The sequence below is a fragment of the Rhinoderma darwinii genome, unplaced genomic scaffold, assembly GCF_050947455.1.
Source record: "Rhinoderma darwinii isolate aRhiDar2 unplaced genomic scaffold, aRhiDar2.hap1 Scaffold_4006, whole genome shotgun sequence".
NCBI classification, from domain to species: Eukaryota; Metazoa; Chordata; class Amphibia; order Anura; family Rhinodermatidae; genus Rhinoderma; species Rhinoderma darwinii.
In genome coordinates, this window is record NW_027463603.1 from 35,998 (window position 1) to 56,366 (window position 20,369).

At 49.2% G+C, this 20,369-nt stretch overlaps 3 non-coding genes and 4 pseudogenes across 3 annotated transcripts; all 7 read right to left on the reverse strand.

Annotated features, from left to right (window-relative positions):
- Positions 1–1,327: 1,327 nt before the first annotated feature.
- On the reverse strand, positions 1,328–1,429 carry LOC142708541 (U2 spliceosomal RNA; annotated as a pseudogene).
- A 1,286-nt stretch (positions 1,430–2,715) lies between these two features.
- LOC142708539 (U2 spliceosomal RNA) lies at positions 2,716–2,886 on the reverse strand (annotated as a pseudogene).
- Positions 2,887–9,192: 6,306 nt separating this feature from the next.
- LOC142708532 (U2 spliceosomal RNA) lies at positions 9,193–9,367 on the reverse strand (annotated as a pseudogene).
- A 5,555-nt stretch (positions 9,368–14,922) lies between these two features.
- Positions 14,923–15,024, reverse strand: LOC142708542 (U2 spliceosomal RNA; annotated as a pseudogene).
- Positions 15,025–16,310: 1,286 nt separating this feature from the next.
- LOC142708519 (U2 spliceosomal RNA) lies at positions 16,311–16,501 on the reverse strand. The gene has a single exon (XR_012868841.1). It is a non-coding gene; the product is annotated as a U2 spliceosomal RNA (small nuclear RNA).
- A 1,286-nt stretch (positions 16,502–17,787) lies between these two features.
- On the reverse strand, positions 17,788–17,978 carry LOC142708520 (U2 spliceosomal RNA). Its single transcript, XR_012868842.1, has one exon. It is a non-coding gene; the product is annotated as a U2 spliceosomal RNA (small nuclear RNA).
- Positions 17,979–19,264: 1,286 nt separating this feature from the next.
- Positions 19,265–19,455, reverse strand: LOC142708521 (U2 spliceosomal RNA). The gene has a single exon (XR_012868843.1). It is a non-coding gene; the product is annotated as a U2 spliceosomal RNA (small nuclear RNA).
- Positions 19,456–20,369: the final 914 nt, after the last annotated feature.

Sequence of the window (20,369 nt, forward strand, 5' to 3'; positions counted from 1 at the left end):
CGAGGGAGGGCCGGGAGAGGGGGGGGAGGGACTGTCGTCTTCTTACCATCCTTCTTTTTCCCGGTCTTCTGTGCCGCTGGAGCTCTGGCTGGGGCGGGGTTCCCTCTGGCTGGAGCTTTCGCTGCTACAGTTGCCCAGGATCGATCCCTCTTCGGGCAGTCCTTGTAAGAGTGGGCTGCTTGTCCGCAGAGGTTGCACATTGTCCGTTTCGGGCAGTCTTTGGTCTCGTGTCCTGTTACCCGGCAGTTCTTGCAGGCGTCCTCCTTGCAGTCCTTCACCGAATGACCCTTCTTGCTGCATCTCCTGCAGATCTGCGGCATGTCCGGGTAATAGATGAGGCCGTAGGAGTTGCCCAGCGAGAATGATTGGGGCAGGTGCTGGAGGCCGTCTTCCGCGCTCGAATCCTTGTTCAGTCGGACGATTACCGACCACTTGCCAGTCCAGAAGCCGAGTCCGTTCAGGATGTGGGTGGGTTCCCTCACCACTGTGCAGAACCGCTTCAGGAGCGTGGTGATGTCTTTGCCGGGGGTGTGTGGGTTCCGCATTGAGACCGTCACCCGCCTTTCCTCTCTTTGGACAGGGCAGTTGCCCACAAAGCGAGAGAAAGGGGATTCAGGCCTCGCCGCTTTCACCATCTCCCAGTACCTTCTGCAGATGTTGATCGAAGCGAAGGTCACGAAGAACATCCCGGTCATGAAGGCCTGGATACTGATGGTCTCCGGCTTAGCGAAGCCCTGATCCAGGAGCATCTTCTGGCAGAACACTTCTTCCGTCATGTCCGGCACTCTCCCGTCCACCTCCTTGAGCTTCAGGGCCACCGTCTGCTTCATCCAGGGCTCCAGGGTTGGAGCAGCCTGGTTCGGCTTCCTGGTGGCCTGTTGGCTTGAGGAGGCTTCAGGAGGAGATGTCCTGGCCTGGGCCGGCTCACCTGGTCCATCAGCCTTCTCCTTCTGGGTGGCAGGGTTGCTGGTTGAGGCCATGGCTTCTTCCAGCTGTTCCTGTCGCTTGGGGAGGATCTTCGATAGCTCTTTCCCAAAGGGGGCGGAGCTATGCAAATCTTCTCCTTGCTGGCCGAGGTTCTTCCACGAAATTTCTTCCGCAGCGGTTCCTCGTCGAGCTTCTTCTGCGGCCGAGCTTCTTCAAAGATCCCCTTCAGCAGCGGCTCTTCTCCGAAGGTCTCTGTCGCAGTTCTCCTTCTTCTTCCCGGCAGCGATCTCCCGGAGCTTCTTCCCCGATGGCGGCTTCTCCCTTCTGGATCGTCGTCTTCGCTGGTTCTTCTCCGCAGTTCGTCGCCGGCTTCGTCTGGAACGCTCTTGGATCGCTAAGCTAGTGTTTATAGCCCCCAGTGGTTCTCCGAGCTATCTATCCTTACAAGGACTGATAAGAACAGATACTACACTTGATCTTAGCCAAAAGGCCGAGAAGCGATAACCCGAGCGGCCCTTGCCTTGCCCGAGCCTGTCCCATACTGCTGTTCACCCCTTGCAGCGATTCAGCCTACTCCTAGGCAATTCCATGGGGCCCTGCAGGCTCACACACATTTACAGCTACTAAGCGGGAGGTGAATAAAGGCCGGAGAGGAAGCCAGACAGGATTTGCTTCTTTTGCTTGCACCACAATGCAGTGCTGAAAGAGGAGGAATCTACATAAAAACGCCTTCCTGGCAACGCCCAAATGCCCTCCTGCCATGCAGATAAACACTGGCAGCGGCAGCAAGTGCATGCCCACAGCCACCCCTTGTTCCTTCACACCTTGTATCAGCTTTAATCCAGTCCTGTGCTGCCTGCTGAGCAGCACTGAACAACACTGCCTGGGCCCAGGCTTTTATCTCTGAGGCAGGCCCCATTATGATGTCAGAAAGCTGGCTCTGGAATCCTGAGGGCTCCACTATGACACGTGCAAAGTTCCGTCTGAACTTTATATAAGACTGTGAGGCTCAGTCAGTCACTCAGTGTTGCCTGAGAGGGCAACACTGCAACAGCCGGCCGCCAGGCTGTCTTTTTTTTGCACATTTATTTGCCTCCAGGAGGCCACAAGAGGGAGACAAGGGACTGCAAAATGGAAAATAGGCATCCACCAACTTTACAGACAACTTCTCTTTGCTCCTACAACCTCCATCCTTGCACAGTTTGTTATTCTTCCAGGTAACATAGTAACAAATCCAAATTGCTGCTCTCTTTGTAGGCAAGCAAGGGTTTGTTGCAACTGCAATTCTTACTTCTTCTTGAAATGTAGGGACGACAGTACATTCCATCACATCCACCTAGTGTACACAGGTAGGTCCATTGTGGCGGGTAGGCGGCTGGCTGCTTTAATGGCTGTTTGCTGTTCCCCTACTCCACTCCACTCCACTATTTGACTGTGGTGCTGCATCAATCAGTGGCTGGCTCAGGTGCAGCTCTTTAACTTACCTAGGAGGGAGGGAGGGAGGGAGGGCGGAGAGAAGACAAGGAAGGTGAATGAGCTGTTCCAATGTGAAATGCCGGAAACACAGAAACACAGAAGACACACACACACACACACACAACAAGAGGTGGCAATGTATTCATTAATTGCATTTAATAAATGAGCTCATTATCACACATGACTGTACAAATGCATTGTCCAACAGGTGTTGAAATAATGGGATTAAAAGGGGAGATCCCTTCAGAAAGACAGAAACAATGGCAAAGAGAAAAAACACTTTTGGAATCTGATTTTAGTCAACACATAAGGGAAGGGTGCACCGGTCCTGGAAATACTGCAATACCAGGTCAATGCGTGGAGTGGACAGAGCAAGCTCTATTTCCATCTCCCTGTTCTAAAAATCCATTTAATATATGGTCCCCAGATAGGGGACGTATCAGATATTAAACTGATAAGAACAGATTTTTTTTTTTTTTTTTTTTTTTTTTTTTTTTTTTTTTTTTTTTTTTTTTTTTTTTTTTTTTAATAACCATTCAGTTAGATACGAAGCGAAAACTTAAGTTTTTCAATCTGAATAATCAAAAAAACGATATCGCTTATATCAATCATCTCTATGGTTACTCTTTAAATTTGTTCTTTTATTTAATTCCAAAAGAAAGACAATGCATTACAGAAATAACAGATGACAAAACAACATTATTTATAGCGGATTAATGCTTTCCACTTTTTGAATTTCCAAATCCCTTCGGAATCAACATTGCCACCACCGCGCTGCTTATCCCATAAATATTTGACATATAACCGGGACAAAAATATCTTAACACAATCATTTACAGACACAACCTTTCTTTTAAATACCAAAAGATTCCTCACATCCCACAGACTTTCCATCACACATACCATTATTAACCATAATATTCTATCTTTAGCTCTACTACATGCACCCATCCCAAACATTGCCACCTTCCAATTCACATATGTTACACCTGCCAACTCTTTACACAAACCCCCTACTCTCTTCCATACTTCATAAGAGAAGTCACAATCCCATATTAGATGGCGTATGCTCTCACTAGCCCCACACCCCTCCCTAGGGCACACTTCATGTCTAATGAGATCCCGCTGCTTTTGGACTTGTCTCACAGGCAGTATATTATGTAATGACATCCACACTACATCCCGTTGGCGATTTGACACCCCTACAATATCCAAATTCTTCCATACTGCATCCGCTTCACCTGACCGCAGCCCATCAATATTACATGCAAGCTCATTCGCCCGCATTCTTTTCATCACACCATTCTTATTCTTGAAATCCACCATAGGTACAGATAGTAAATCATACTTCCTCACAAACCATTCAATCTTCATGTACCACACAGGACATTTAAATGCCACAGGCACTCTTGCATCCCTCTTCACCCAATTTAACCCGAAAAGCGTCCATCCAGCCAAATACCTCATCATATACGCAGTTTTGTTATTCCGCTCAATCAACACCGTCACTACCTTCACATAACTCAACCCCAAGAGAACCTCAATATTTGGGAAATTCATTCCACCATGCTCGCACAATTTATATAGATACTCCCGCTTCAACTTTTCCATCCTGCATCCCCAAAAAAAAGTAAAAACCATTTTCTCTGCTTTTTTTATTTTCCTGGTTGAAAAGGGAAAAATCACTGCACAAAAGAGCAGGATTGGCAAAATAACTGACTTAATGATTAAGGTTTTACCAGAAAACGTCAAACTACGCATACGCCAGAAATTCAACTTTCGCTCAATCCTCATACCACATTCATCCCAACTCTCGTTCCCCTTTAAGTTTTCATTGAATAAAATACCCAAAACCCTAATTGCGCCTTGTTCACACTTTACACCATCCATTCTAACATTACTGTCACCAAAACACTTAAAAATGCTTTTACTCCAGTTCACTCTAAAAGCGGACGCACTACAGAAAAGATCTAACACCAATCTAGCCCTAGTCAAACTAGCTAGAGACTCACTCACAATGACCACATCGTCCATATAAGCTAGAGTTTTCACCACCTTACCTCCACTACCAGGTATCAGCAAGCCCCTCATCACCTTCTCTTTCCTAAACATACACAACAAAACTTCAATTACGCTAATAAAAAGAACGGGGGACATCGGACAACCTTGTCTGACTCCCGATTTAATTCTCACTTTACCACTCAAAAACCCATTCACCAAAAATTCGCTCGTCACTCCTCCATACAAGCATCTTACTGCACTCACAAACTTGCTATGAAAACCCATTTTATTCAACACACCAAACATAAATTCATGTGACACGCGGTCAAACGCCTTCTCAAAGTCCACAGCTAGCACCATACACTTTTGCTTTCTGTCCATGCAATCCCCAATCAAATCTTTTAACAGCAACAGGTTGTCAGTCATACGCCTACTTGGTACCGCACACACTTGATCCTCCCCCACTACCTGACCGATCACTTCACGCATTCGATTTGCTAGAATTTTGCTATAGCACTTGTAATCACTATTGAGCAAAGAGATAGGTCTCCAATTACCCAGATTCCTTTTATCACCCTTTTTATGTATTAACACAACAACACCCTCTTTCATAGATTCACTCATTATCCCATTGTCCCACATAAACTGACACACTTCCACTAGGTCTGCTCCCATTATGTCCCACGCTTGCACATACAATTCCACAGGAATACCGTCCTTCCCTGGAGTTTTATTTTTACTAGCACTCTTGACCACTTGCATAACTTCATCCATTGTAATTCCCTCTGATAACATATCAGAATCCTCCTTCCCTAGCACATTCTCTAATTTATTCATGGTATCATTCACCAAATCTCTATCAGTCCATTTGTCACCATACAGCTCGCGATAGAACGACTCCACTTCATTCATCACATCCTCCCCATAAACACAGTCACCCCCACTATTCATAACAACATCCATATCATCCTTCTTCCCACACATCTTTTTGAAGAAAAATCTTGTGCACTTCTCATCCTTTTCCAGATGTTCAATCTTAGATCTATATATGATTTCTTTCCCCCTCTCATCCATCTCTTTCTTAATCTCACTTTTGACCGCACAAAGCAAGTCACCCACATCATACCCAAGCATACTAAGCTTCCTCAACCACTCCATTCTCATATTCAGCTCTTTATATTTATTCCTACGAATTGCAGCTTTTTTATATCCCCATTTTTTAAAGAATTTCCTAACTTCACCCTTCATCCAGTCCCACCATTCTAACATATTCGCAAAATTTCTTTTTTTCCACTTCCATCCCACATACGCACGCTTAAAATCATCCATCACTTTTTTATCTTCAAGCAACCTGATATTCAGCTTCCACACCCCTTTACCATACTTTAATTTTGTATTCCCCTCAAAAAAAGCACTCATACTCACGTGATCAGTAAACATCACATCATCTTGGCGGAAAGATTTACATACCAAATTTTTGAAAAACACCCGGTCAATCCTGGATGTCACCCCACCCCCCTCTGCTCTAAAGGTTGCGGGCGGCGGCTTACCTAAAAACATTTCAGATGCATCTACAAAAGAAAAATCATTAATTAAATTATTTAACATTTTACCCGACACATCCATCTTAGCCCCTTCGGTAACACAATTGAAGTCCCCCACCCACACAGTAGGGATCCTACCAGGCAAAAAAATACTCAATTTTTCTAACAACTCTACTCTATCCCCTTTACTTGTTGGCCCATACACATTTATTACCCTGACCTTCCACCCTCTATAGCTTATAATTGCAGATAAGCATCTACCCGCCTCCACCACAGTATAACTATCAAATTTATAATCCTTATTCCCCAATAAGATTCCCACACCATCATTTTTATTTTTAACCGAGCCTGACCATATACTTTGGCCATATTGCCATTCTTTTTCATCTAATGCATCAGAGATGCCACATTCTTGCAAGCAAAAAATATCAGCCCCTAGATTTTTAAGGAAATCTAGTGCTGCAATTCTCCTAGGCCTAGATTTAATCAGCCTGACATTCAGGGATAGGACATGACATGTGATTTTGGCAGCCATGTTTTAATCTGGAGATGAAAACGTTGAACAACAAGCCCATCTTTTCCTCAGCCTTTTCCTTCTTGAGGCTGGCAATCCAACGCAAAGATAGAGCCTTCCAGATCCCCTAGAAAAGGAGTGTCAAAAGAAATACTAGTCACAGGATACACGCCGTCCCTCTGTGGACTCGCACTTCCTTCACTTGATGGTGAAAAGTTTGTTCTCTGCCTTTTTGGAGCCATCCCAAACTCCTCTTCACCTGGTCTCACAACAGCTGTTGCAAAATCACCCTGCTCTCCAGCCACCTCATGAGCCTCCTCTGCCTCCTCCCACACAATCACTGGGGTTATGGAGACTGAAGTCTCAACCTCACCTTCACCTTGCAGCCCGGTTTGCTCATCAGAAAGAGGGGGAAGGTCTTCTTCCACAGGTGATATTTCCATCACTCCACCCTCCGCACCTGCAACTGCAATTTCCTCAGACAGTGGACTTTCTGCCTGGATAATTGGACCAGCAACCTCAGGATCTTCAGGTCTCCCAGCAGGCCTCTGTCTGGCCATATCTGCATAAGAACGCTTAGGACAATTCCTGAAGGCGTGTCCTGTCTGTGCACAGAGGTTGCAAACGATGGGGTTGGTACAAACCTTTGACTCATGGCCCACCTGGCCGCATTTCCCACACCTTTTTCCTTGATTACAGGACTCCAGTATGTGTCCAAAGATCTTGCAGTTCTTGCAAAAGAGAGGGGGGTTAGGGAAGAAAAGATAGCCCCTGTCCCTGCCAATAGAAAAGTTCAAGGGGGGTCTGCTTAGCCCATCAACCCCTTCTGGATCCCTCTTAAAATTAACAATAAATTTGTACTTGCCACTCCAGATTCCAGCCTCGTTGAGGATCTTGTTGGAAAAGACCACAGACTCACAATGGCGGAGGAGGAAGGCCTCAATGTCCGACCTTGGCACATGGGGATTGTACATGAAGACAACCAAAGGGACATTCCCATCTTCATAGAGGAGAGTGAAAACAAGACCATCCAAAGCAGCATTGTTGCGGTTCTTCTTCAAAGTGTTGTAGAAATTTAGGCAGTCGCTCCTAGAATTAAGCACAAGGGTATAATGACCCACCTTATGTTCCTGGAGGCAGAGGATGGCAGGGCGAGGGATCTTCAGAGCTCCAAAAATAACTTCGTCCACCAGACGTCCAAGAGGAAAGCGATTCTCCAATCCAGCTGTAGCATTGATGCGGATTCCAAACTTGACCCGGAGATCTCCGGTCCTGGGATATACGATCTGAACGCCCATGATCGCCTTCTTTGTCTCCTGGCTCACCCCCTAAAGCAGCAGGTGGCTTAAGCTGGTAAACCAGCGATGCCACAAGGCCAAGGGCGAGCACACAGACGGACCTCCTGACCAACCCCTTGAGATTAGCCAAAAGGCCGAGAAGCGATAACCCGAGCGGCCCTTGCCTTGCCCGAGCCTGTCCCATACTGCTGTTCACCCCTTGCAGCGATTCAGCCTACTCCTAGGCAATTCCATGGGGCCCTGCAGGCTCACACACATTTACAGCTACTAAGCGGGAGGTGAATAAAGGCCGGAGAGGAAGCCAGACAGGATTTGCTTCTTTTGCTTGCACCACAATGCAGTGCTGAAAGAGGAGGAATCTACATAAAAACGCCTTCCTGGCAACGCCCAAATGCCCTCCTGCCATGCAGATAAACACTGGCAGCGGCAGCAAGTGCATGCCCACAGCCACCCCTTGTTCCTTCACACCTTGTATCAGCTTTAATCCAGTCCTGTGCTGCCTGCTGAGCAGCACTGAACAACACTGCCTGGGCCCAGGCTTTTATCTCTGAGGCAGGCCCCATTATGATGTCAGAAAGCTGGCTCTGGAATCCTGAGGGCTCCACTATGACACGTGCAAAGTTCCGTCTGAACTTTATATAAGACTGTGAGGCTCAGTCAGTCACTCAGTGTTGCCTGAGAGGGCAACACTGCAACAGCCGGCCGCCAGGCTGTCTTTTTTTTGCACATTTATTTGCCTCCAGGAGGCCACAAGAGGGAGACAAGGGACTGCAAAATGGAAAATAGGCATCCACCAACTTTACAGACAACTTCTCTTTGCTCCTACAACCTCCATCCTTGCACAGTTTGTTATTCTTCCAGGTAACATAGTAACAAATCCAAATTGCTGCTCTCTTTGTAGGCAAGCAAGGGTTTGTTGCAACTGCAATTCTTACTTCTTCTTGAAATGTAGGGACGACAGTACATTCCATCACATCCACCTAGTGTACACAGGTAGGTCCATTGTGGCGGGTAGGCGGCTGGCTGCTTTAATGGCTGTTTGCTGTTCCCCTACTCCACTCCACTCCACTATTTGACTGTGGTGCTGCATCAATCAGTGGCTGGCTCAGGTGCAGCTCTTTAACTTACCTAGGAGGGAGGGAGGGAGGGAGGGCGGAGAGAAGACAAGGAAGGTGAATGAGCTGTTCCAATGTGAAATGCCGGAAACACAGAAACACAGAAGACACACACACACACACACACAACAAGAGGTGGCAATGTATTCATTAATTGCATTTAATAAATGAGCTCATTATCACACATGACTGTACAAATGCATTGTCCAACAGGTGTTGAAATAATGGGATTAAAAGGGGAGATCCCTTCAGAAAGACAGAAACAATGGCAAAGAGAAAAAACACTTTTGGAATCTGATTTTAGTCAACACATAAGGGAAGGGTGCACCGGTCCTGGAAATACTGCAATACCAGGTCAATGCGTGGAGTGGACAGAGCAAGCTCTATTTCCATCTCCCTGTTCTAAAAATCCATTTAATATATGGTCCCCAGATAGGGGACGTATCAGATATTAAACTGATAAGAACAGATTTTTTGATTGAAAAATGCTTTATTGACAATCAATCGTCATCATACAAACATTACTGCGACGCAGCGCGAGCCATGAAGCAGCAAATAATAAATAATAACAGTCGTCAAACATAACATGACAGTATAATACACAGTACAGGCTAGCCTATGCTATACATTACACCACATGCTACACTAACATTCTTGCATTCACTAAAGCCAAACAACAAAGCATTACAGACAAGTGATGGGATAGGGGAGTGGGTAGGAGGGGATAGGGAAGCGGGAAATCACAGGCCCGAAGCTTTATTGAAAGACAACACACAAGAAGGGAGAGTGGGGGGAAGGGGAGTATCAGTCCTCTTCCTCATCGACGTCCGGGCTGTCCCAGGTGGAATAGTCTCTGAGCAGGCTGTGGATCAGCCTGCGGCAGTCCTGGACGGACACACTCTCTCTCCGCAAAATCAGACGATTCCTGGCGAACCATATAGCGTCCTTAAAACAGTTCATAAGGCGCCAGGCTTCCTGGATTGCTCCATCCGTGGTATTCCCAGGAAATAGTCCATAAAGTACCGAGCGGTACGACAGTCTGTTCCTGGGAACTGAGTCCTTGAGTTCGTGTTCCAAGGCTTTCAACAGACCCTGTGCAAAGGGGCACTGCCAGAAAATGTGCAAAGATGTTTCCTCCGTGAAGGGGCACCTGGGGCAGTACCGGGTCTTGCACAGGTTGCGGGCATGCATGAATGACCTAAGAGGCAGTCCTCCCTGGATGGCCATCCATGAAATGTCCTTGTGCCCGTTGGTCAACCTGCCAGATGACACGTTAGTCCAAACAGTCTCCAACGTGTCGGCATGAAGCCCTGGAACAAACTCCAGTGAGTCCTTTGCTCTGATGTGCTTGTGGATCGTCTTAGGTTTCCACAAGTCGGGCTTAAGACCCTCCAGTTGATGCTCCCTCACAAACCGGACGACATCTCCGTAGAACCAGGGAGCGTGCCAGTTGTAAGGGAAGGAGCTGTCCCACTTATCCCAGCCAAAACCTCGCCAGAGGGGAAGGAGGAAGTAGCGGGACATGGCCTTGCCCGCAGAGCCGTTTGCTGTCCTCAGAGTCCTACGAACACAGTCACATACAAAAGCGATACGCAGCAGAGTGGGAATGTCGGGTATACCCTTCCCACCTTTGCGGGGCTCCTTGTACATAACAGTCCGCTTTACTCTGTCCATTTTCGAGCCCCAGATGAAGCGAAACACAGTCCTGGTAATGGCCCTCGAGACCGTTGCAAGAGGGGGCCATGCCTGTGCAGTGTATTGTAGCACAGGCAAGACTTCGTTACGCAGGACCATTGCTTTGCCCTCAATAGTGAGTTGTCTGAGGCTCCACAGTCCGATCCTTTGGTTGACTTTGGCCAAGCGTTCTTCCCACGACTTTAGGGCTGCACCTTCCTTACCGAACCAGACTCCCAGAATTTTGATGAAGTCCGGCTTGATAGTAAACGGGAAGGAGGCAGGAGAAGGCAGGTACCACTTTCCGAAGAGCATGGCTTCCGACTTCCCGCAGTTGACTTTTGCCCCTGAAGCGCGTCCGAACTCCTCACAGGTCTGGACGAGTGCAGTCACCGAACTCTGGTCAGCGCAGAAGACGGTCACGTCGTCCATGTACAGCGAGCATTTGACCTCGAAGTGTCCTGGACCTGGTGCGGTGATCCCTCTGATCTCTCCATTCTGCCGGATAGCCTCTGCGAAGAGCTCTATAACACAAACAAAAAGGAGAGGTGAAAGAGGACAGCCTTGTCTAACCCCCGACGATACAGGAAAGGGGTCAGTCTTCCAGCCGTTCACCAGCACCGAGCTGTAAATGTCGCAATACATCAGGTTAACATACAAACAGAACAACCTGCCAAGCCGCAGCCTACGCAGAGCCTTACCCATGAATTCGTGAGAGACCCGGTCAAAAGCCTTCTCCTGATCCAGACTGACCAGGGCCGCGTGTGTACGGCGGCTTTGCATGTAATGCACTGTGTCCCTCACCAGGGCAAGACTGTCGGCCACCCTACGGCCAGGAATGCCGCAGGTTTGGTCCGATCCGATGATCTGTCCGATGACAACCTTCAGTCTGTTGGTCAATACTTTGGCGAGGATCTTGTAGTCCACGTTCAGGAGAGAGATGGGACGCCAGTTTTTCAGGTCACATCTCTCCCCCTTCCGCTTATACAAGATCGTGATCATGCCTTCTCTCAAGGACGGTGGCATTCTACCCTCCACCACCATCTCCTCATAGAGCTCCAGCAGGTCCGGACAGATCAAGTCCCCCAGCGCTACATAGAGCTCTGCTGGGAGACCATCACTGCCCGGGGTCCTGCCGGGTCTGAAGGATTTAGCGGCAGAGAGCAGTTCCTCCACCGTCAGGGGTACGTCCATAGCCTCCGTACCTGCAGGATCAAGATGATTAGTGATACCTGACAGGAATTTATCGGCGGCTTCGGGGTCAGTGGTTTTCCGGGAGTAGAGGCTTCGGTAGTAGTCTGTGACGACTCCCATCACCTCCTTCTTCCCAGAATGCATGTTTCCGGTCTCATCTCGGAGTTCCTTCAGGGGCGTGTGGCCGGCATGGAGTTTCCTGAAAAAGAACGAGTTACATTTCTCACCCTTCTCCAGGTTCTCCACCTTGGAACGAAAGACAATTCGCTTGGATTCCTCCTCAAAGTGCCTTTTCAGGCCCTTTTTGGCTTCCTCCAGCTCCTTCCTGACGTCCCAGCCGCATTGAAGGAGGTCTTGCAGGGATCGCAGCTGACGCTGCATCTCTCTGAAGTCTCTCTTCCTCTCACACGCCTGTTGACGACTTTTTGCCTGAAAGAAACAACGAAATTCAACTTTAACATATTCCCACCAGTCACAGGTTTTGTCAAAGAAAACTTTATCATTCCTCCAAACAATATAGGCGTCTCTAAGTTCCGCCAGTACCTCTTCTCTTTCCAGCAGGGCACAATTCAGCTTCCAGGAGCCAGGGCCGGGAGGAAAACCGTGGCCGATGGCACCCTGGAAGAGAATGGCCCTGTGGTCAGAGAAGAAGCAGGGGACCATGGAGTGCCCATGCTGCTTGACTGCCCGGGAGGTGAACACAAAGTCAATCCGAGAACGAAGTGAGCCATCGGGTCGGCTCCATGAATAGTTCACAGAGCCGATCCCCATGGAGCCCACAACGTCCTGCAAGGATGCTTCGGTTACCATCTCGATAAGCAGTTTGGAACTGACATCCAGCTTGATTGAAGTGCCGGAACTTCGTCCATCCTCTTCGATGGGGCAGTTGAAGTCCCCGGCCATCACCACTGCCCTAGTGGTGGCGAGCTGGGTCCGCAGGGTCTGGAATAGTTCCAGGCGCTCAGCCTTCATAGGGGGAGCGTACACGTTGATGAGCCTAATCGGCTCTCCCGCCCAGGAACCGTCTACGACCAACAAGCGGCCGCAGACGAGCTCCTGGACAGAGTCAACAGTAAATACGCTTCCCCTAATCAGGATGGCAACCCCTGCAGACTTACAGTCGCCCCCACCAGACCAGTAGGACGGGCCATGGGTCCACTGCCTGGCCAGATGATGGTATGACCTGGAAGAGGGGAGAGTACATTCCTGCAGCATAAATACATCACTCGACTGCTTGGAAAGAAAAGTTAGCACCATCTGACATCTAGTCCTATCTCTAACACTCCTCACATTGAGGCTAAAGATGTTAAGTTTAGCAGCCATGGGGGAGAATAAAGAAGGTTAGTGCAAACGATACACCTTAGTTACCAGTCCGGTCGGGCGGATCCTCCTCTCTGGAGCCTGGCGGGTCCGGAAGATCCAGCAGGCCCTCTGACAAAAATTGTTCCAGGATTGTAGCCACCTGGATGTCTGTTGTGAAGTCGATGACCTCAGGTTCAGACACGAGTTCCTCCACCATCTGCTCCATTTCCTCCTGCTGCGCAAGGGAATCTTCGCAGATTTCCACGACTTGTCTCTTTGAGGACTCAGCAGCTGGGCTGTCCCTCACCTTTCTCTTCCTCTGGATGGCACCTGAGGAGACAAGAGGGGGAAAATCCTCCAGGGAGAGGACTCCAGCAGCTGGAGGGGAAGATGTTAGTGCTGCTGGAGCTGGGGAGAAGGGAGGCTGGGTTGGGAGAGGTGCAGGTGACAGGACCACTGAGATGGGTGGGTAGGAGAAGGTGAGAGCCTCAGTGGGGGTGACAGGGGTTGGGGACGGGGGGGTGGGGAGGGCCGGGCGAGGGAGGGTGGGAAGGGTAGGGCGAGGGAGGGCCGGGAGAGGGGGGGGAGGGACTGTCGTCTTCTTACCATCCTTCTTTTTCCCGGTCTTCTGTGCCGCTGGAGCTCTGGCTGGGGCGGGGTTCCCTCTGGCTGGAGCTTTCGCTGCTACAGTTGCCCAGGATCGATCCCTCTTCGGGCAGTCCTTGTAAGAGTGGGCTGCTTGTCCGCAGAGGTTGCACATTGTCCGTTTCGGGCAGTCTTTGGTCTCGTGTCCTGTTACCCGGCAGTTCTTGCAGGCGTCCTCCTTGCAGTCCTTCACCGAATGACCCTTCTTGCTGCATCTCCTGCAGATCTGCGGCATGTCCGGGTAGTAGATGAGGCCGTAGGAGTTGCCCAGCGAGAATGACTGGGGCAGGTGCTGGAGGCCGTCTTCCGCGCTCGAATCCTTGTTCAGTCGGACGATTACCGACCACTTGCCAGTCCAGAAGCCGAGTCCGTTCAGGATGTGGGTGGGTTCCCTCACCACTGTGCAGAACCGCTTCAGGAGCGTGGTGATGTCTTTGCCGGGGGTGTGTGGGTTCCGCATTGAGACCGTCACCCGCCTTTCCTCTCTTTGGACAGGGCAGTTGCCCACAAAGCGAGAGAAAGGGGATTCAGGCCTCGCCGCTTTCACCATCTCCCAGTACCTTCTGCAGATGTTGATCGAAGCGAAGGTCACGAAGAACATCCCGGTCATGAAGGCCTGGATACTGATGGTCTCCGGCTTAGCGAAGCCCTGGTCCAGGAGCATCTTCTGGCAGAACACTTCTTCCGTCATGTCCGGCACTCTCCCGTCCACCTCCTTGAGCTTCAGGGCCACCGTCTGCTTCATCCAGGGCTCCAGGGTTGGAGCAGCCTGGTTCGGCTTCCTGGTGGCCTGTTGGCTTGAGGAGGCTTCAGGAGGAGATGTCCTGGCCTGGGCCGGCTCACCTGGTCCATCAGCCTTCTCCTTCTGGGTGGCAGGGTTGCTGGTTGAGGCCATGGCTTCTTCCAGCTGTTCCTGTCGCTTGGGGAGGATCTTCGATAGCTCTTTCCCGAAGGGGGCGGAGCTATGCAAATCTTCTCCTTGCTGGCCGAGGTTCTTCCACGAAATTTCTTAAGCAGCGGTTCCTCGTCGAGCTTCTTCTTCTGCGGCCGAGCTTCTTCGAAGATCCCCTTCAGCAGCGGCTCTTCTCCAAAGTTCTCCTTCTTCTTCCCGGCAGCGATCTCCCGGAGCTTCTTCCTCGATGGCGGCTTCTCCCTTCTGGATCGTCGTCTTCGCTGGTTCTTCTCCGCAGTTCGTCGCCGGCTTCGTCTGGAACGCTCTTGGATCGCTAAGCTAGTGTTTATAGCCCCCAGTGGTTCTCCGAGCTATCTATCCTTACAAGGACTGATAAGAACAGATACTACACTTGATCTTAGCCAAAAGGCCGAGAAGCGATAACCCGAGCGGCCCTTGCCTTGCCCGAGCCTGTCCCATACTGCTGTTCACCCCTTGCAGCGATTCAGCCTACTCCTAGGCAATTCCATGGGGCCCTGCAGGCTCACACACATTTACAGCTACTAAGCGGGAGGTGAATAAAGGCCGGAGAGGAAGCCAGACAGGATTTGCTTCTTTTGCTTGCACCACAATGCAGTGCTGAAAGAGGAGGAATCTACATAAAAACGCCTTCCTGGCAACGCCCAAATGCCCTCCTGCCATGCAGATAAACACTGGCAGCGGCAGCAAGTGCATGCCCACAGCCACCCCTTGTTCCTTCACACCTTGTATCAGCTTTAATCCAGTCCTGTGCTGCCTGCTGAGCAGCACTGAACAACACTGCCTGGGCCCAGGCTTTTATCTCTGAGGCAGGCCCCATTATGATGTCAGAAAGCTGGCTCTGGAATCCTGAGGGCTCCACTATGACACGTGCAAAGTTCCGTCTGAACTTTATATAAGACTGTGAGGCTCAGTCAGTCACTCAGTGTTGCCTGAGAGGGCAACACTGCAACAGCCGGCCGCCAGGCTGTCTTTTTTTTGCACATTTATTTGCCTCCAGGAGGCCACAAGAGGGAGACAAGGGACTGCAAAATGGAAAATAGGCATCCACCAACTTTACAGACAACTTCTCTTTGCTCCTACAACCTCCATCCTTGCACAGTTTGTTATTCTTCCAGGTAACATAGTAACAAATCCAAATTGCTGCTCTCTTTGTAGGCAAGCAAGGGTTTGTTGCAACTGCAATTCTTACTTCTTCTTGAAATGTAGGGACGACAGTACATTCCATCACATCCACCTAGTGTACACAGGTAGGTCCATTGTGGCGGGTAGGCGGCTGGCTGCTTTAATGGCTGTTTGCTGTTCCCCTACTCCACTCCACTCCACTATTTGACTGTGGTGCTGCATCAATCAGTGGCTGGCTCAGGTGCAGCTCTTTAACTTACCTAGGAGGGAGGGAGGGAGGGAGGGCGGAGAGAAGACAAGGAAGGTGAATGAGCTGTTCCAATGTGAAATGCCGGAAACACAGAAACACAGAAGACACACACACACACACACACAACAAGAGGTGGCAATGTATTCATTAATTGCATTTAATAAATGAGCTCATTATCACACATGACTGTACAAATGCATTGTCCAACAGGTGTTGAAATAATGGGATTAAAAGGGGAGATCCCTTCAGAAAGACAGAAACAATGGCAAAGAGAAAAAACACTTTTGGAATCTGATTTTAGTCAACACATAAGGGAAGGGTGCACCGGTCCTGGAAATACTGCAATACCAGGTCAATGCGTGGAGTGGACAGAGCAAGCTCTATTTCCATCTCCCTGTTCTAAAAATCCATTTAATATATGGTCCCCAGATAGGGGACGTATCAGATATTAAACTGATAAGAACAGATACTACACTTGATCTTAGCCAAAAGGCCGAGAAGCGATAACCCGAGCGGCCCTTGCCTTGCCCGAGCCTGTCCCATACTGCTGTTCACCCCTTGCAGCGATTCAGCCTACTCCTAGGCAATTCCATGGGGCCCTGCAGGCTCACACACATTTACAGCTACTAAGCGGGAGGTGAATAAAGGCCGGAGAGGAAGCCAGACAGGATTTGCTTCTTTTGCTTGCACCACAATGCAGTGCTGAAAGAGGAGGAATCTACATAAAAACGCCTTCCTGGCAACGCCCAAATGCCCTCCTGCCATGCAGATAAACACTGGCAGCGGCAGCAAGTGCATGCCCACAGCCACCCCTTGTTCCTTCACACCTTGTATCAGCTTTAATCCAGTCCTGTGCTGCCTGCTGAGCAGCACTGAACAACACTGCCTGGGCCCAGGCTTTTATCTCTGAGGCAGGCCCCATTATGATGTCAGAAAGCTGGCTCTGGAATCCTGAGGGCTCCACTATGACACGTGCAAAGTTCCGTCTGAACTTTATATAAGACTGTGAGGCTCAGTCAGTCACTCAGTGTTGCCTGAGAGGGCAACACTGCAACAGCCGGCCGCCAGGCTGTCTTTTTTTTGCACATTTATTTGCCTCCAGGAGGCCACAAGAGGGAGACAAGGGACTGCAAAATGGAAAATAGGCATCCACCAACTTTACAGACAACTTCTCTTTGCTCCTACAACCTCCATCCTTGCACAGTTTGTTATTCTTCCAGGTAACATAGTAACAAATCCAAATTGCTGCTCTCTTTGTAGGCAAGCAAGGGTTTGTTGCAACTGCAATTCTTACTTCTTCTTGAAATGTAGGGACGACAGTACATTCCATCACATCCACCTAGTGTACACAGGTAGGTCCATTGTGGCGGGTAGGCGGCTGGCTGCTTTAATGGCTGTTTGCTGTTCCCCTACTCCACTCCACTCCACTATTTGACTGTGGTGCTGCATCAATCAGTGGCTGGCTCAGGTGCAGCTCTTTAACTTACCTAGGAGGGAGGGAGGGAGGGAGGGCGGAGAGAAGACAAGGAAGGTGAATGAGCTGTTCCAATGTGAAATGCCGGAAACACAGAAACACAGAAGACACACACACACACACACACAACAAGAGGTGGCAATGTATTCATTAATTGCATTTAATAAATGAGCTCATTATCACACATGACTGTACAAATGCATTGTCCAACAGGTGTTGAAATAATGGGATTAAAAGGGGAGATCCCTTCAGAAAGACAGAAACAATGGCAAAGAGAAAAAACACTTTTGGAATCTGATTTTAGTCAACACATAAGGGAAGGGTGCACCGGTCCTGGAAATACTGCAATACCAGGTCAATGCGTGGAGTGGACAGAGCAAGCTCTATTTCCATCTCCCTGTTCTAAAAATCCATTTAATATATGGTCCCCAGATAGGGGACGTATCAGATATTAAACTGATAAGAACAGATACTACACTTGATCTTAGCCAAAAGGCCGAGAAGCGATAACCCGAGCGGCCCTTGCCTTGCCCGAGCCTGTCCCATACTGCTGTTCACCCCTTGCAGCGATTCAGCCTACTCCTAGGCAATTCCATGGGGCCCTGCAGGCTCACACACATTTACAGCTACTAAGCGGGAGGTGAATAAAGGCCGGAGAGGAAGCCAGACAGGATTTGCTTCTTTTGCTTGCACCACAATGCAGTGCTGAAAGAGGAGGAATCTACATAAAAACGCCTTCCTGGCAACGCCCAAATGCCCTCCTGCCATGCAGATAAACACTGGCAGCGGCAGCAAGTGCATGCCCACAGCCACCCCTTGTTCCTTCACACCTTGTATCAGCTTTAATCCAGTCCTGTGCTGCCTGCTGAGCAGCACTGAACAACACTGCCTGGGCCCAGGCTTTTATCTCTGAGGCAGGCCCCATTATGATGTCAGAAAGCTGGCTCTGGAATCCTGAGGGCTCCACTATGACACGTGCAAAGTTCCGTCTGAACTTTATATAAGACTGTGAGGCTCAGTCAGTCACTCAGTGTTGCCTGAGAGGGCAACACTGCAACAGCCGGCCGCCAGGCTGTCTTTTTTTTGCACATTTATTTGCCTCCAGGAGGCCACAAGAGGGAGACAAGGGACTGCAAAATGGAAAATAGGCATCCACCAACTTTACAGACAACTTCTCTTTGCTCCTACAACCTCCATCCTTGCACAGTTTGTTATTCTTCCAGGTAACATAGTAACAAATCCAAATTGCTGCTCTCTTTGTAGGCAAGCAAGGGTTTGTTGCAACTGCAATTCTTACTTCTTCTTGAAATGTAGGGACGACAGTACATTCCATCACATCCACCTAGTGTACACAGGTAGGTCCATTGTGGCGGGTAGGCGGCTGGCTGCTTTAATGGCTGTTTGCTGTTCCCCTACTCCACTCCACTCCACTATTTGACTGTGGTGCTGCATCAATCAGTGGCTGGCTCAGGTGCAGCTCTTTAACTTACCTAGGAGGGAGGGAGGGAGGGAGGGCGGAGAGAAGACAAGGAAGGTGAATGAGCTGTTCCAATGTGAAATGCCGGAAACACAGAAACACAGAAGACACACACACACACACACACAACAAGAGGTGGCAATGTATTCATTAATTGCATTTAATAAATGAGCTCATTATCACACATGACTGTACAAATGCATTGTCCAACAGGTGTTGAAATAATGGGATTAAAAGGGGAGATCCCTTCAGAAAGACAGAAACAATGGCAAAGAGAAAAAACACTTTTGGAATCTGATTTTAGTCAACACATAAGGGAAGGGTGCACCGGTCCTGGAAATACTGCAATACCAGGTCAATGCGTGGAGTGGACAGAGCAAGCTCTATTTCCATCTCCCTGTTCTAAAAATCCATTTAATATATGGTCCCCAGATAGGGGACGTATCAGATATTAAACTGATAAGAACAGATACTACACTTGATCTTAGCCAAAAGGCCGAGAAGCGATAACCCGAGCGGCCCTTGCCTTGCCCGAGCCTGTCCCATACTGCTGTTCACCCCTTGCAGCGATTCAGCCTACTCCTAGGCAATTCCATGGGGCCCTGCAGGCTCACACACATTTACAGCTACTAAGCGGGAGGTGAATAAAGGCCGGAGAGGAAGCCAGACAGGATTTGCTTCTTTTGCTTGCACCACAATGCAGTGCTGAAAGAGGAGGAATCTACATAAAAACGCCTTCCTGGCAACGCCCAAATGCCCTCCTGCCATGCAGATAAACACTGGCAGCGGCAGCAAGTGCATGCCCACAGCCACCCCTTGTTCCTTCACACCTTGTATCAGCTTTAATCCAGTCCTGTGCTGCCTGCTGAGCAGCACTGAACAACACTGCCTGGGCCCAGGCTTTTATCTCTGAGGCAGGCCCCATTATGATGTCAGAAAGCTGGCTCTGGAATCCTGAGGGCTCCACTATGACACGTGCAAAGTTCCGTCTGAACTTTATATAAGACTGTGAGGCTCAGTCAGTCACTCAGTGTTGCCTGAGAGGGCAACACTGCAACAGCCGGCCGCCAGGCTGTCTTTTTTTTGCACATTTATTTGCCTCCAGGAGGCCACAAGAGGGAGACAAGGGACTGCAAAATGGAAAATAGGCATCCACCAACTTTACAGACAACTTCTCTTTGCTCCTACAACCTCCATCCTTGCACAGTTTGTTATTCTTCCAGGTAACATAGTAACAAATCCAAATTGCTGCTCTCTTTGTAGGCAAGCAAGGGTTTGTTGCAACTGCAATTCTTACTTCTTCTTGAAATGTAGGGACGACAGTACATTCCATCACATCCACCTAGTGTACACAGGTAGGTCCATTGTGGCGGGTAGGCGGCTGGCTGCTTTAATGGCTGTTTGCTGTTCCCCTACTCCACT